Source organism: Lepus europaeus, chromosome 4 (genome assembly GCF_033115175.1).
Source record: "Lepus europaeus isolate LE1 chromosome 4, mLepTim1.pri, whole genome shotgun sequence".
NCBI lineage: Eukaryota > Metazoa > Chordata > Mammalia > Lagomorpha > Leporidae > Lepus > Lepus europaeus.
Genome location: NC_084830.1, coordinates 34,484,690 through 34,502,657, shown reverse-complemented (window position 1 = coordinate 34,502,657; position 17,968 = coordinate 34,484,690).

Sequence of the window (17,968 nt, the reverse complement as noted above, 5' to 3'; positions counted from 1 at the left end):
CTTTTTGCTGAGGTCATCTGAGAAAGATGGAGTGACTTATAGTTAATTGCACATTGGTCTTTTTGTTTGTAGTTTAAGGTTGGAACCTTTCAAAGAAAAGAGAAGTTGGCATGGATCACTGCTTATTGCTTAGCATTTCAGTTTTCATTCAACAAACATTTATGGAGCCCAGGTTGTGAGCCAGGCTGAAAGTGTGTATATATTGAAAGTATGCATGTATTCATGTCTCCAAGAGCCATGTCTTACAGGAGGACATTGAAGCGTATCAGTGATTACTAATCAGTGTGGTGAGTGCTATAAGGGTAAGCAAAGGGGGTTGCAGAAGCACTGAAGGGAGAGATGCCTGGCTCTGTGTTGAAAGTATTGGGATCCTTTCTGGGTGAGATAACCTCTGGTCCTTCGAAGAAGACTGGGGTTGACTAGGGTGGAGGAGGATGCAGTAGGACAAGAACATGGACAGGGCCTGCTGAGGTGGCAGGAGTTTGGGTAACCACAAGGGGTTCTGTGTGCCTTATAAGAATGGAAAGAAGAGAATAATTGAGGAGACCAGTGGAAAAGAATTTAAAATTTTCCATCTCCAGTTTTCTAGGAAAAATGTGGATTCCGGAGATAATAGTCCTCATTTCTGAGTTAGGTGAAATACAGGGATGAAAAATTAAAGAAGCTCAAGGGGACTTCCCATATTAAGAAAGATGGATAGACCCATAGGCAGAACAAAGGGTTTGGGAACCAGCTTTAGATAGTATGCATTTTTTTAAATTTATTTTTTATTTAGTAAATATAAATTTCCAAAGTATAGTTTATGGATTACAATGGCTTCCCCCCACCCATAATTTCCCTCCCGCTCACACCCCTCCCATCTCCCGCTCCCTCTCCCATTCCATTCACATCAAGATTCATTTTCAATTACCTTTATATATAGAAGATCAATTTAGTATATATTAAGTAAAGATTTCATCAGTTTGCACCCACACTTTATTACACTTTATTTAAGTGTAAAATACTGCTTCAGTACTAGTTATAACATTACTTCACATTGGACAACACATTAAGGACAGATCCCACATGAGAAGTAAGTACACAGTGACTCCTGTTGTTGACTTAACAATTTGACACTCTTGTTTATGGCGTCAGTAATCTCCCTAGGCTCTAGTCATGAGTTGCCAAGGCTATGGAAGCCTCTTGAGTTCACTGACTTCGATCTTATTCAGACAAGGTCATAGTCAAAGTGGAAGTTCTCTCCTCCCTTCAGAGAAAGGTAAAGAAAGAATCAGTGAAATAGTTGAGGTGGTAGTGGTAGAGATAGAGGGGAAGGGAGGGACTAAGAGAAACAAAGAAAGATATATACGCCTATAAATACAGATGTCAGACAGAGATAGTGGTAGACACAGGACAGAGCAAGGCAGAAATGCCCAAAGGAAAGAATAAACAGAGATGGACACAGAGGCCCTGAGAGAAGAGAAATGGGAGAGACTCACATAGAAAGACATTATTTAGAGTGATGGAGAATAAGAAATGTAGCAGCTACCACGGAGATTACAATTTTATGGAAAGAGATGCTGGCTCTGTGGCATCCCATGAGGGCCAGTTCAAGTCCTGGCTGCTCCACTTCTGATCCAGCTTTTTGCTATGGCCTGGTAAATCAGTAGAAGATGGCCCAAGTCCTTGGGCCCCTGCACCCACACGCGAAACCCAGAAGAAGCACCTGGCTCCTGGCTTCAGATCAGTGCAGCTCCAGCCATTATGGCCATCTGGGGAGTGAACCAGTGGATGGAAGATCAATCTCTCTCTCTCTCTCTGTCTCTCTCTGTCTCTCTCTCTCTCTCTCTGCTACTCTGTAACTCTGCCTTTCAAATAAAATAATTAAATCTTTTTTAAAAATAATTTTATGGAAAGAAAACTACTATTATCACAGTTTTAAGGGAAGGTTTCCTCTGTACTATGTTTGGTAAATCCCTTTCTTCACAAAAAGTTTAGCAAAACTACTTGCTAATGAATGTCTTAGAGAAGAACATGGGCAGTGAAGAGATTAGGGATGGCCTGTGTGCCATGTTAGGGGTTGGAATTCCCCAGGATCCCACTCATGAGTTTTCCATTTTTTTTTTTGAGATTTATTTATTTATTTGAAAGTCAGAATTACACAGCAAGAGGAGAGGCAGAGAGAGAGAGGTCCTCCATCCAATGGTTCACTCCCCAAATGGCTGCAACAGCCAGAGCTGCACTGATCCAAAGTCAGGAGCCAGGAGCTTCTTCTGGGTCTCCCACGCGGGTGCAGGGGTCCAAGGACTTGGGCCATCTTCTACTGCTTTCCTAGGCCATAGAAGAGAGCTGGATTGGAAGAGGAGCAGCTGGGCCTAGAACCAGTGCCCATATGGGATGCCAGTGCTTCAGGCCAGGGAGTTAACCCTCTGCGTCACAGCATCCCCTCCCCTTTAAGATTTATTTATTTATTTGAGAGGTAGAGTTACAGACAGAGAGCAGGAGAGTCAGAGAGACAGATCTTCCAACTGCTGGTTCACTCTCTAAATGGCTGCAGTGGCCAGAGATAGGTCAATCTGAAGCCCATGTGGGTGCAGGGGCCCAAGCACTTGGACCATCTTTCCCTTCTGTCCCAGGCCATAAGCAGAAATCTGGATTGGAAGAGGAGCAGCTGAACACTAACCAATACTCATATGGGATGCTGGCACCACAGTGCTGGCCCAACTTTCCTGTTTTGACCTCAGTACTCATGCAGTAGGAGCTCTGGGGAATCTTGCTACATCTCCAGAAGAGTAGATTGAGTTTCCCCCTGCTTTGGAAGTCTTCCCAATGCTAGTAGAGCTGATTTGGTGCCCCTCTTTTGTGTTCCCCTCTACTCTCCTGCACTCTGCCTCACTCTGTTTACCACAGGTAAAATGTGGGTGAGCTCTATGCATCTGCACCCACATATTACCAGTCCTTAGGACTTGTTTCTTTAAATATTTATTTATTTGTTTGTTTTTTTTTTTGAAACAACAAAATTTATTGTCTCACATCTCAGGAGGTTAGAAATTAAAAATTATAGTATCCACAGGTTATGTTCTCTGAAAGATCTAGGGAAGGATCTATGATGTTCTCTTAGCTTCAAATGTTTTTGGTAATCCTTGGAGTCCATTCATTAACTTGCAACTATATAGCCAGACCCTCTCTTGATGGTCACAAGCCATTCTCCTTGTATTTATTTGAAACACACACACACATACATACACATAAACACAAAATCAGAGATAGATGAGACATATGGGCAAACAGATATTCAATCTACTGGTTCACTCCCTAGTACAACAGCCAGAGCTGAGCCAGGTGGAAGCCCAAGAGCCCTAAACCTCAATCCAGGTCTCCCACGTGGGTGGCAACTACCCAAATACTTGAGCCATCATCTGCTACCTCGCAGGGTATATACTCATATGAAGCTGGATCAGAAGTGGAGCTATGACTTGAACACAGAAACTGCCATATGGGATGTGGGCATCTCAAGTGGTACCTTTAATTGCCCAGTCACCCTTTTTAATACAGACATCATGAGCCTGGTATCAGTGTAAAAAAAAAAAAAGTTGGTTCTTTTTACAGTGAATAGGCAAAATGTATATGTGTAAAATTAGCTTCTTTATTCATGGCTCTGCTTTTATACAGGTGGATTTTAGAACCTACCTGATACATAAAGAAGATTTCAAAGTTATTTAGCTTGAGCAGGCACTATGGCATAACAGGTAAAGCAGCATCCCATATGGGCGCTGATTCTAGTTCCGGCTGCTTCACTTCCAATCCAGCCCTCTACTTATGGTTCTGCCCTTCAAATAAATAAGTAAATCTTTAAAAAAAAAGTTATTTACCTCTACCAGGTAAACCAGGGCAAATTCTTCTTTATTCTCTTACTTTTTTTTTTTTTTTTGACAGGCAGAATGGACAGTGAGAGAGTGAGACAGAGAAAAAGGTCTTCCTTTGCCGTTGGTTCACCCTCCAATGGCTGCTGCGGCTGGCGCGCTGCGGCTGGTACACCGCACTGATCCAAAGCCAGGAGCCAGGTGCTTATTCTGGTCTCCCATGGGGTGCAGGGCCCAAGGACTTGGGCCATCCTCCACTGCACTCCTGGGCCACAGCAGAGAGCTGGCCTGGAAGAGGGGCAACTGGGACAGAATCCGGCACCCCGACCGGGACTAGAACCCAGTGTGCCATTGCCACAAGGTGGACGATTAGCTTATTGAGCTGCGGTGCCAGCCTATTCTCTTACTTTCTTAACTCAGCAAAATCATGTCATAAAAGTTCAGTGGTTTACGAGTATCTGCTCATGAATGTTATTATTTCCTACATTACTTAAGAAAAACAGCTAGGATATTTTCAGAGACCTGCTTAGAGGCTAATAGCCACTGCTAATCAATGTCTAGCTTACAGACTTGGATGGATGGTTCTCTGTTATTCTCTCTTTACAATATTGCTTCTCATTTCAAGGGAGTTCTATGACTTAGAAGACAAATATTTATCTTCAGCAATCATAGTCTGCCTATTTATTCTTTCTCTGGCTTACAAGAAGGCCAAGTAGAAACTGATGGTGATTTGGATTCAACTTAAACAGAATTTTTTTTAACTTTTATTTAATGAATATAAATTTCCAAAGTACAGCTTTATGGATTACAATGGCTTTCTCTCCCCCCCCCCCACCATAACTTCCCTCCCACCCGCAACCTTCCCCTTTCCTGCTCCCTCTCCCCTTCCATTCACATCAAGTTTCATTTTCAATTATCTTTATATACAGAAGATCAGTTTAGTATATATTAAGTAAAGATTTCAACAGTTTGCACCCACACTGAAACACAAAGTGAAAAATACTGTGCGTACTAGTTATAGCATTAAATCACAATGTACAGCACATTAAGGACAGAGATCCTACATGAGGAGTAAGTGCACAGTGACTCCTGTTGTTGACTTAACAAACTGACACTCTTGTTTATGGCATCAGTAATCACCCTAGGCTCTTGTCATGAGTTGCCAAGGCTATGGAAGCCTTTTGAGTTCACCGATTCTGATCATATTTAGACAAGGTCGTAGTCAAAGTGGAAGTTCTCTTCTCCCTTCAGAGAAAGGTACCTCCTTCTTTGATGACCTGTTCTTTCCACTGGGATCTCACTCGCAGAGATCTTTCATTTAGGTCATTTTTTTTTTTTTGCCAGAGTGTCTTGGCTTTCCATGCCTGAAATACTCTCATGGGCTCTTCAGCCATATCCAAATGCCTTAAGGACTGATTCTGAGGCCAGAGTGCTGTTAAACAGCATTTTTAAATGATCAACTATACATACTATTTCTCTTGCCAGTGGTTCAAACCTTTATCTCCTCATTTTCTTCCATATGTTAGATGCCACTAACTATGGAATTGAAACTGGCCTCCCCTACTATAACAGGCATGCGGTGTGGTAGGAAAAAAATCCATTCATAGGCGAGATAAGTAGCTCCAACTTGGCAAGTGAAATATGGAGGTCACTGATTAGTAGCTAGACCAACAGGCTGGAGGTGGGGTGGGGTTGCTAATAGGGCAATTTGAATTGCAAAGATGCATTATAATAAGGAAGGAGTAGTATTCTGAAATCCTGGGTATGAGAAGGGGCATCAGAAAAAAAATGAGTATCAGGAAGCAGAAGCTGTGTGCCTTGTTCCACAATAGCAAGATATCCTGGGCTAAGAAAAAAGTGAATAACTGAAATTATGCAAGGAATGTTTCAGTCCCAAAGATATCTGAGTACATTAATAGCCTAGGAGCTCAGACACTAAACGTATGAGAAGAAAGTAATAGCTGGACTATTAGGAGAAGCCGAACTATCAAGTCAAAGAATGGTGAATGGAGACGCTTATAGCCCATGTGCTTAGCATCAATATCAGTGCTTGAGAATGTGGTTGCCTAATGTGGTCCCAGAGAATGTGGTGTAAACTGGAGTTGAGATGTAAAGAGAAAGGACAGTTATGGAATCTGAAGCACTGCAAAGCCTCCTTGCTTGTTTATTGAATAGATCACAGTGCTATTTTGGAGCATCTGACTCAGCTTCTGATGGGGAGATGTGTAAAGAGACAGAGAAGTTGTTCTAAAGAATGCCAATATGCAGGCCAGCACTGTGGTGCAGTGGGTTAATGCCCTGGCCTAAAGCGCCAGCATCCCATGTGGGCACCGGTTTGAGACCTGGCTGCTCCACTTCTGATCCAGCTCTCTGCTATGCCCTGGGATAGCAGTGGAGGATGGCCCACGTCCTTGGGCCCTTGTACCCACGTGGGAGACCCAGAAGATGCTCCCGGCTCCTGGCTTCAGATTGGCGCAGCTCCAGCAGTTGCGGCCATTTGGGGAGTGAACCATTGGATGGAAGACCTCTCTCTCTCTCTCTCTCTCTCTGCCTCTCTTCTCTCTGTGTAACTCTGACTTTCAAATAAATAAATAAATCTTTTTTAAAAATGCCAATATGCATGCAGCACAAAAGCAATAGTGTAAAATGTCTGTTAAGGTATGCAGTATCTGGGATGATGCCAATAATATGTCATTCAAATACCAGGCATAAGGAATAAGTAAAAACTTTCATTTTATTCATTTGTATTTCAAACCACCCCACCCCAAATTGTTTTTATTACCTTGGTGACGAAGAGAAGATGGGAGAATGAAAACCGCCAAATTATGAGGCATTCAAATAATAGAAATTACCAAAATTTTAGGTGCATATTTCATGTATTTGGTCTGAACAAATCCAAACTTTCAAATGAAAGTCCTCCTCAAAGACATCCTGCAAATGTATTCTTCTATAAAGCCACAACCTTCAGAAATGGATTACATGTATAACTGTTCTGTAAATAATCAGATGACAACATAGGTGTTTAAATAAGGTTAACCTAATAGATTTATTTGTTTATAGCTAAGTCATCAGGTAGGAGCCATGGTAACTACATGTCAAGTATCAGTGCATATTTTGGCTATGATCCCTAAAAAGATTTATAAGCATCACAGTCATGAATTTGGTTTGAAGAAACTAATAATGACTTTCTGGAGTTTGAAATTTATTTTGATGGTTCATCCCTACCCCACCCAGAATATCCTTTAATGCAATAGTCAAATTTTCCTACAGTTTGTGGACATAGAAGTAGATGAAAAAGGGGACTTTCGCTTAGTTATTTAGACTACTACATAAAACCATGTTAATGTAACCCTATCTGTCCTCACACCATGAGAATTCCTTTTCTTCATCATGTCAGCATTGAGATGGAAGATTGAATAGCAGAAGAATGAGACTAATACAGATACGACAAGGCATGTTGTGGTCACATCTTACCACTTGGCTTGCATTTAGGAGCATCAGGAATTTAAAGATTCTAAGGCTTAAAACCAACCAACCAACTACCCAAACAATGAATCCCATTTACTACATGAGGGTATGCAGCATTATAAATAATTCAATCCAAGTGGTACTTCTCAGTGCAAATGAACTTAGGCTATTTTTGCAGCATTAACTCTGATCATTCTATTCACATTTATTTTCTAACACAACTTTGATTCATCTGTAATGTACTTGTTAGGTCATCCGTTTAATGTAACCATGTTCATCCTGCAATCCCTCAGAAACAATGTCTATTTGTCAAATTGAAAGTTGCAAGAAGAGTTCTGACTGAAGTGTTGAAAGGGAACTTTTTTTTCAAAATGGCCAGTGTCATAACAGCTGGAATTTAGTTGATCTAGATTAAAAACAGACTTGTCTGACTATAAGTCCAAACTATGTGACAAAGGGTTGGTTATTCCACTGTTTGAATGGACAAATAAGGCCAACCAATCTCCCAGGGGTGTAAAATGTCCAAATTAATGTACCATTGTTAAGCATTTTGGGTCAAGATACACCATTAAAAATGACATATTTTCCTTCTACGGTGTGTGATGATGAATGCAGATTAATAATCCAGTTTTCTCAGCTAGAAACACTAGTGGCTCATTCTGCAGTAGCGACTACATATTTTCTAAGGGAAACTGTCTTGCTGAGAAGGTAGTTTCAGGCAGCCATACTGTGTCCCATTTGACCATAACAATGTGATTCCTCTCTCCAGTTGACCAGACTAGATGGGCAACTGCATTGAATTTAGGTCACCCATAGTTTGTCCAGCAGCTGAAGATGTGATGTTGTTCAAAACTTCTATTCCAAGAAGATTGCATTATTTGTTGAGCTCATTAGATTTCTCCTAAGAATCTGCACTGCTAGGTTAAAAAAAAGAAGAAGAAATTAGAGGGTATCAGGATAGAAACAGACAGAGAATAACAATTATGGTTGAACACTGGAGTTGGTGAAAAGGTATAAATCTAGACTGAAAATTAATGACCTCTTGCTCCAAGACCTGTTGTAGCTTCTCAATGAACTTTTTTTTTTAAAATTTTTGACAGGCAGAGTGGACAGTGAGAGAGAGAGAGACAGAGAGAAAGGTCTTCCTTTGCTGTTGGTTCACCCTCCAATGGCCACCACGGCTGGCACACCACGCTGATCCGAAGGCAGGAGCCAGGTGCTTCTCCTGGTCTCCCATGGGGTGCAGGGCCCAAGGACTTGGGCCATCCCCCACTGCACTCCCGGGCCATAGCAGAGAGCTGGACTGGAAGAGGGGCAACTGGGACAGAATCCGGCACCCTGACCGGGACTAGAACCCGGTGTGCCGGTGCCGCAAGGCGGAGGATTAGCCTGTTAAGCCACGGTGCCGGCCCTCAATGAACTTTTGATTCTAGCCTCTGAGCTCTATTCTGGTTTCTGCCCTTCATGATATCCAGTTCAGCTTTCCTTGGCTTCTGAGAGGTATGTTCTCTTATTTCACTAAAGCTGCTGACTGATAAAAAGTGCCAGGACATACTGATTTTTCGTCTTTACTAACAAATACAATATGAACAGAAAATGGAAGAAAGAGGAAAAAAATTGGCTTTGTAATCATACACGTTGGACAGGACATACTAATTCATATGCTGGTTCTGATTTCAATTGTGAGAGGGGTCAGTAGTTTCCCTAAGGCTCCATTTCCACATCTGTGAAATGGAGATAACAAGGTACATTTCAAAATGGTTTTGCCAGAATAATGTTCTGTTTCAGAATGTCCTCCAGCAGATCTCTAGAGCCTGAAGGAAGCTGATTAAATTCAATAGTGACAAATCCAAGCTCCAGAAGTGGAGTGAATTTTTTTTAATAGGCTGAAGTTAATGCTTCATCCCCATGGAGAGGTACATACATAATAAGTACCTCTAGTTAAGAATAGTGGATGTAATAAAAGTGAGTTAGTAGATGCAAGTATTGAAGTCAGAGTTGTCAGCAGAGGGACATGAGCTAACAGATAGTTCCTATCACAATAAACAAATTTTCTAAGACAGTGCGTAGACAATACAGATTTAATCAGCTTTTTTTAAAAAAAACTTTTATTTAGTAAATATAAATTTCCAAAGTACAGTTTATGGATTATAATGACTTCCCCCCACCCATAATTTCCCTCCCGCTCACACCCCTCCCATCTCCCACTCCCTCTCCCATTCCATTCACATCAAGATTCATTTTCAATTATCTTTATATACAGAAGATCAATTTAGTATATATTATGTAAAGATTTCATCAGTTTGCACCCACACAGAAAATAAAGTGTAAAATACTGTTTCAGTACTAGTTATAGCATTACTTCACATTGGACAACACATTAAGGACAGATCCCACATGAGAAGTAAGTACACAGTGACTCCTGTTGTTGACTTAACAATTTGACACTCTTGTTTATGTGTCAGTAATCTCCCTAGGCTCTAGTCATGAGTTGCGAAGGCCATGGAAGCCTTTTGAGTTCGCCGACTTCAATCTTATTCCGACAAGGTCGTAGTCAAAGTGGAAGTTCTCTCCTCCATTCAGAGAAAGGTACCTCCTTCTTTGATGGCCCATTCTTTCTACTGGGATCTCACTCTCAGAGACCTTTCGTTTATGTCTTTTTTTTTTTTTCCAGAGTGTCTTGGCTTTCCATGCCTATAATACTCTCATGGGCTCTTCAGCCATATCCGAATGCCTTAAGGGCTGATTCTGAGACCAGAGTGCTATTTATGACATCTGCCATTCTATGAGTCTGCTGTGTATCCTGCTTCCCATGATGGATCATTGTCTCCTTTTTGATTCTATCAGTTAGTATTCGCAGACACTAGTCTTGTTTGTGTGATCCCTTTGACTCTTAGACCTATCAGTGTGATCAATTGTGAACAGAAATTGATCAGTTGGACTAGTGAGATGGCATTGGTACATTCCACCTTGATGGGATTGTATTAGAATCCCCTGGCACGTTTCTAACTCCATCATTTGGGGCAAGTCCGATTGAGCATGTCCATTTCACTTCAACAGGTTTCCCCTTTGGTGCTCAGTTAGTTGTTGCCGATCAGAGAGAACATATGATATTTGTCCCTTTGGGACTGGCTTAATTCACTCAGTATAATGTTTTCCAAATTCCTCTATCTTGTTGCAAATGACCGGGTTTCATTGTTTTTGACTGCTGTATAGTATTCTATAGAGTACATGTCCCATAATTTCTTTATCCAGTCTACTGTTGATGGGCATTTGGGTTGGTTCCAGATCTTAGCTATTGTGAATTGAGCTGCAATAAACATTAAGGTGCAGAGAGCTTTCTTGTTGGCCAATTTAATTTCCTTTGTGTAAATTCTGAGGAGTGGGATGGCTGGGTTGTATGGTAGGGTTATATTCAGGTTTCTGAGGAATCTCCAGACTGACTTCCATAGTGGTTTAACGAGTTTGCATTCCCACCAACAGTGGGTTAGTGTCCCTTTTTCCCCACATCCTCTCCAGCATCTATTGTTGGTGGATTTCTGAATGTGAGCCATTCTAAATGGAGTGAGGTGAAACCTCATTGTGGTTTTGATTTGCATTTCCCTGATTGAAGGGATCTTGAACATTTTTTCATGTGTCTGTTGGCCATTTGGATTTCCTCTTTTGACAAATGTCTATTGAGGTCCTTGGCCCATCTCTTCAGTGGGTTGTTTGTTTTGATGTTGTGGAGTTTCTTGATTTCTTTGTAGATTCAGGTTATCAACCCTTTATCTGTTGCTTAGTTTGCAAATATTTTTTCCCATTCTGTCAGTTGGCTCTTCACTCTCCTGACTGTTTCTTTTGCAGTACAGAAACTTCTCAATTTGATGCAATCCCAATTTCTTGATGTAGGCACATATTGATATAAGCTTTCCTCTTAACACTGCTTTTGCTGTATCCCATAAGTTTTGGTATGTTGTGCTGTTATCCTCATTTACTTCCAGAAAATTTTTGATTTCTCTTTTAATTTCTTCTATGACCCATTGTTCATTCAGGAGCATGTTGTTCAATCTCCATGTGTTTGCATATGCTCTAGGGATTCCTGAGTTGCTAATTTCCAACTTCATTCCTATATGGTCTGAGAAGCTGCATGGCAGGATTCTAATTCTTTTGAATTTGCTGAGACTTGCTTTATGGCCTAGTATGTGGTGAATCCTAGAGAAGGTCCATGTACTGCTGAGAAGAATATAAATTCTTTATGTGTGGGATAAAAAGTTCTGTAGATATCAGTTAGACCAATTGGGCTATAGTGTCGTTTAAATCTACTGTATCCTTGTTGGTCTTCTGTCCTGTTGATCTGTCTATTTCTGAGACTGGATTATTGAAGTCTCCCAGTACTATTGTATTGGAGTCTAAGTCTCCCTTTAAGTCCCTTAACAAAACTTTTAAATAAACTGGTGCCCTGTATATAAGTGCATATACATTATAATCATTATATCTTCCTGTTGAAATGATCTCTTAATCATTATATAGTGCCCCTCTTTGTCTCTCTTAACAGTGTTTGTGTTGAAGTTTATGTTGTCCAATATTAAGATGGCTACGCCCACTCTTTTTTCATTTCTGTTGGCATGGTATATCTTTTTCCAGTCTTTCACTTTCAGTCTGTATGCATTGTTGTTGGAAAGATGTGTTTCTTGTACGCAGCAAATAGATGGGTTTTGTTCCTTAACCCCATCAGCCAATCTGTCACTTTTAACTGGACAGTTCAGGCCATTATCATTCAAGGTGACTATTGATAAGTAGTAGCTTTGCCCTGCCATTTGCCAAAGATATTTTTTTTTATTTTTTTTAACTTTTATTTAATGAATATAAATTTCCAAAGTACAGCTTATGGATTACAATGGCTTCCCCCTCCCATAACTTCCCTCCCACCCACAACCCTCCCATCTCCCGCTCCTTCTCCCCTTCCATTCACATCAAGATTCATTTTCAATTCTCTTTATATACAGATCAATTTAGTATATGTTAAGTAAAGATTTCAACAGTTTGAACCCACATAGAAACAGAAAGTGAAACATACTGTTTGAGTACTAGTTATAGCATTAAATCAAAATGTACAGCACATTAAGGACAGAGATCCCACATGAGGAGCAAGTGCACAGTGACTCCTGTTGTTGACCCAACAAATTGACACTCTAGTTTATGGCGCCAGTAACCACCCTAGGCTGTTGTCATGAGTTGCCAAGGCTATGGAAGCCTTCTAAATTCGCCGACTCTGATCATATTTAGACAAGGTCTTAAAAGACAGGGTGAGGATAGTAACCAATGATCCTAAGTGTGGCATTTACCAGGTCTGAAAAATTACACAGCATTAAATGGGGAAGAGGACCATCAGGTTGGTAGTAGAGCCATTGGAGGTAGAGTAGAGGTTATGATTATGAAGGAATGAGGCCCAAGTGCACTAGACAGGGTCTAGAACAAAGGACAGAGTCATTATTAGAGGAGCTAGGAAAGGTGCTGTCTAAGCTACAATGAAGTTTTCTGATTGAGAGGCAAATAGAACCTGATAGAAGGGGCTTGATAATAATCTGTTGGGCTTTAGGCCTTGTAAGTTAAGAGGCCCAGACCTATGTATCTCTTCACATGGGGTACATCCTAAGGGAGGTGTGAACCTCCTAGGGGAATGCACTCTGTTGACTTTCATTACTTACTTGGCCTGGGAGGAGAGCTGGCCAGGTAAAGGCCGGTGGCATCTCTAACAAGAAATTTACAGTTCTGCCTGCAATGTTGCTGACCCTACTTGGCCGTCCCCTCAGCTGCAGTGGTCACTTTGGAAGTTGGGCTGAGTGAAGGGCTTTTCAGCTTAGAGCCAGTAAGATCTGTGGCTCTGATCTGGGCATCCTTCGACTCCAGGGCAGGTCCATTTCCAGTGATCCAACTCTTGGCAGAGCTGCCAGGGCTCTTCATAAGTTGACTTCTGCTGAAGCCCAGGCTTACCACATTGAAAGCCACTGCAATGGACTGGCCTGTTGGGTCTCCTTGAGGGCAGATCACTGTACAGATCAGCCATTAATAGGCCTGCCACCCATTGCTTCTGATGCCTAGTTTTCTTTTCCTCCTGGTTTGTGTTAAAGCAGACCAGAGGATGCAAGTCAAGGGAGTCCCCAAGTCCCATCTCTAATCTTTGGTGTCCCGAACTACAAGTCTATAGTCACAGGCATGTTCTGTAGTAGTTTTTCTAAGGTATACAATGCCCATGAGGAAAATTATATTATCACTTAAAAACTTTCTTTCATTTTGGTCTGAAAGGGAAGTTTTTTCTACTTACTGTTTACTTCGCTGATGGCGAAGTTAATCTAGCTATAAGATTATAATTTAAGCTCTTATTTTGGCTACGTTATTACAGAAAAAATGTTAGCCATCTCAAAGATATTTTCTAATATATGCTTTGAGCTTCCTGTGATCTTTTGCTGTGAGGTTTCCTTCCTTTGCCTTCTTTCATATTGATGACCGTGTTTCCGTGTTTCTGTGTGTAACACATCTTTAAGCATCTTTTGCAGGGCTGGACGAATGGTGACAAATTCTTTCAATTTCTATTTGCTGTGAAAGGTCTTTATTTCACCTTCATTCACAAATGAGAGCTTTGCAGAATATAATATTCTGGGCTGGCAGTTTTTCTCTCTTAGTACCTGGGCTATGTCTCGCCATTCTCTTCTAGCCTGAAGGGTTTCTGATGAGAAGTCAGCTGTGAGTCTAATTGGAGATCCTCTGACAGTAATCTGAGGTTTCTCTCTTGCACATTTTAGGATCTTTTCTTTATGTTTCACTGTGGTGAGTTTGATTACAACGTGTCTTGGTGAGGATCTCTTTTGGTCATGTTTACTAGGGGTTCTATGAGCTTCCTGTACTAGGATGTCTCTGTCGTTCTCCACACCTGGGAAGTTCTCTGCAAGTATCTCTCTAAAAAGTCCTTCTACTCCTTTCTCCCTCTCCATGCCTTCAGGAACTCCTTGAACCTGAATGTTGGGTTTTTTAATAGTATCCTGTAGATTCCCAACAATATTTTTTTGATTTCTAATTTCCTCTTCTTTTCTTTGGTTTGACTGTGTACTTTCCTGTGCTCTGTCTTCTAAGTCCAATATTCTCTCTTCTGTTTCACTGACTCTGTTTTTAAGGCTCTCTAATGTGTTTGTCATTTTATCTAGTGAGTTCTTCATTCTTTTTGATTTCTCTTCACTATCACACTTTCCTGTTCTACTAGTTTCTGCATTTCATTTTGATTCCTCCTTAATATTTCATTTTCTCAAAGGAGATTTTCTGTCCTGTCCAGTAAGGATTTCCGTAGCTCAAGTTTTTGTTTTTGAAAACTTCTAATTGTTCTCATTATAAATTTTTTGAAATCTGTATCTTGCATTTCTTCTGTCTCATCATCTTTATAATCTTGGCTTGGGATGTCTTGTTCTTTTGGGTGTTTCATAATGTCTTCCTTGTTCTTGTTTCCTTGGTCTCTGCGTTTGTTGGTTGGCATTGTGGAGATATTCTTTGGATTCTTCTTCCCTCGCTGTGGTGTTTTTTCTTGTTATACTATGACTCTAGATTAAGTGGACTGTCTGCTTTTGATGTAGCCTTAGAGGCTTGAGATGGGTTTGGCCTGAGAGCTCTGTTTGGCTCCTCAGGGTTAAGGGTGTGCCAAAGGTGACACTCCCAGGTTAGGCATGGTAAATATCTCTCTCTTCTTCCTTTCTTTTTTTGATTCACAAGGAAAGTAATTCCGCACAGCTGAGCAGAATTGAAGGTAGTTAGCAGGCGAATGATATACCTACAGGAATCAGAGATTGGAAGCTCTTTCCCAAGGACCACACAGGGAATCTGTGCTGCCCTCAGTGTGGGCTCAAATTCTCCTGCAATCTCCCACTGGGTTGCCAAGGTTACCGAATTGTAGCATCTCTGGAGAGTACTCATGTGAATTCTGTGAGTTCTCTCCCCCACCATCTCTTTTTCCACAGTCTCAATTCATTAGCACCACACATTCACTAGGTCCGAATCTCCTGTTATTTCACACACACACACCCCTTCCCAGAGTCAGGTTTTTCTGCTTGGCTGAGAGTGGGTGGAGCCCTGAGGTCACGCCACTTATGACATATGTCCAAAATGGTGCCTGCTCTTTGTCTTGCTCACCTTTGAGAGGTGAGCAGAGAGAGAGAAACTCGTGTCCGTACTAGTCACTTTTTTTTTCCTCTTTCTTCTAGTTAGCCTGGTGGACTTTTTCCCACAGGGTTTCAAGCCTCGTTCCCTCTAGTCTCCTCTTTCTGCTTTCCCACTGGTGTCTCAGGCTATTGAGGTTCAGCTCACTTCACGTTCAAGCGCTGGTGCGTTGATTCTGCCACTGGTGTCCCGAGCCTTGGGCTCCCATGCCCTCCATGCAGGTCCACTGTGAGTCACTAGTTCCAGAAGAGTTTCCTCTGCTGTTTCTTCCCCTACTCTTCCTTGAACCTGTAGTATCTCTATTTTCATTAAACTGTCTCTTCCCGGACTATTAGTGTGCTCCCTTCCTATTCTGCCATCTTGCCGCTCTCCTTAATCAGCTTTTCGACATGGTAGAACATTTGACTCTCCAATAATTTTACATTTTATAGCTTCAGTTTCTGGAGAGAGTATACTGACTTTCCATTGGCCTGCAAGTCTAAATATTCCAGACAATGAACTTTGTTGCCCATTGCCTGACCATTAAACAGAGGCTAGAAGTAGTAGATATGACTCAAGGTCTATTAAGAGGAACTCCTACAGAATCCTTTGTGAAGGAGTGGAAGAGTTGACCAGTTCCTAGAGAAAGAGTCACAGGACAGACAATTCAGTAGGTGTCCATTAATGTATGCCTGAGGTAAACAGGAATCTAAGCAGATAAAAAAAATGGGACCTAGTCATTGGCACATAACTGAATTTGGCAAAAAAAAAAAGGTTATGGTACACAAAGGAAAATTTTCAGTGAATGGCAAATACAAAGGCTAGGAAGAGACAAAACCATAAGCTTAAAATTTGAGTGACCGAAAGAATATTTCTTAAAACACTTCTGACAATCCTGAAACTGTGCCAAATATTCTATATACATAAATGATTTAACTCTTGTCACAATTATTTTTGTAAGGAAAGAGGTAAAGAGGTACAGAGTGGATGGCAGAGTAGAACTTCTACCTGGTAGGCTAGTTTGGGAGTTAAAACATGGCAGGAGCAGTAAGACTCTACACAAGAATCATCAAAGGCTGAGACGTGGTCTCTAATGACTGCTGCCATGGTAGACAGAACTCAGATCTCCTCAATTCCCATTCACCTTGACTAGGATACATGGCCATCCCTGAACATGTTGCTGAGAGGCTATATACAGTGTGATAGGCTATATAAACCATTGGCCTATATATGCACGAGATGGAGACAGTCTTCCCTCAGTGAGAGGACTGAGAATGGGGTAAGGGGAATTCTCATAATGCAAAAATGTTGTTGCTGTTGCTAGAACATGGGAAAAATTAACAAATGAATATCACAAAAAAGATACAAAACAGGGGGTTTCATTCTTTTTTTTTTATTTTTGACAGGCAGAGTGGACAGAGAGAGAGAGAGAGACAGAGAGAAAGGTCTTCCTTTGCCATTGGTTCACCCTCCAATGGCTGCAACGCGCACCACACTGATCCAAAAGCAGGAGCCAGGTGCTTCTCCTGGTCTCCCATGGGGTGCAGGGCCCAAGCACTTGGGCCATCCTCCACTGCACTCCCAGGCCACAGCAGAGAGCTGGCCTGGAAGAGGGGCAACCAGGACTGAATCTGGCGCCCCGACCAGGACTAGAACCCAGTGTGCCGGCCAGAGGAGGATTAGCCTGTTGAGCCACGACGCCAGCCAGGGTTTCATTCTTAAAAGGTGCAATAGAAGCTACTGAGTTGGAGGAGGAAATATGGGAGTGCACAATGGAGAAAAGGATAAATAAAAAGCACTATCTGGGGTCTTTCTGAAAAGTCTGGGGAAATTTCAGAACTAATGTTCTTCACTGTAATTGCCTTGTTTTTTACTGTTCAGAGGCTCCATTTTTACCTTTATGTTGCTGCTGAAAGAAAACTACTTGGCCCTCTTATGTGCCATATATTAAAAACACCTTCCATTATATGTCTTTTTACCAGTATTGTTTGTTTATATTATTTGAGAGGCAGAGAAGAGAGGGAGGAGAGAGAGAGAGAAAGAGAGAGAACGGGCAAGCACACTCATCCTCTGGATCATTCTTCAAATCCCTGCAGTAACCAGGGTTGGGAAAGGGCAAACCCAGGAGCCAAGAACCCAATCTAGGTCTTTCACATGGGTTGCAGGGGCCCAAGTTCTTAAGTCATCACTCTCTGCCTCCTAGAGTGCAGATGAGTGGAAAGTTGGAATCAGAAGTAGAGCCAGGACTCAAATTCAGGCATTCTTATGTGGGATGTGTGTGTCTCAATTGGCATCTTAACTACTAGCCATTGCCTACCCTACCACTACTGTATTTTGCATACGTGCTTCTTTCATCCTCACTTTGAGAAGAAAATCAAGAAGTGGGATTTTCATAAATAATTTTAACCTCATAGCTTTCCATTTTAATTAAAAAAACGATTCTTCTAGAAAGATTTTTATCAAGGCTAAATCAGGAAAGTATGAGAAAAGACCAT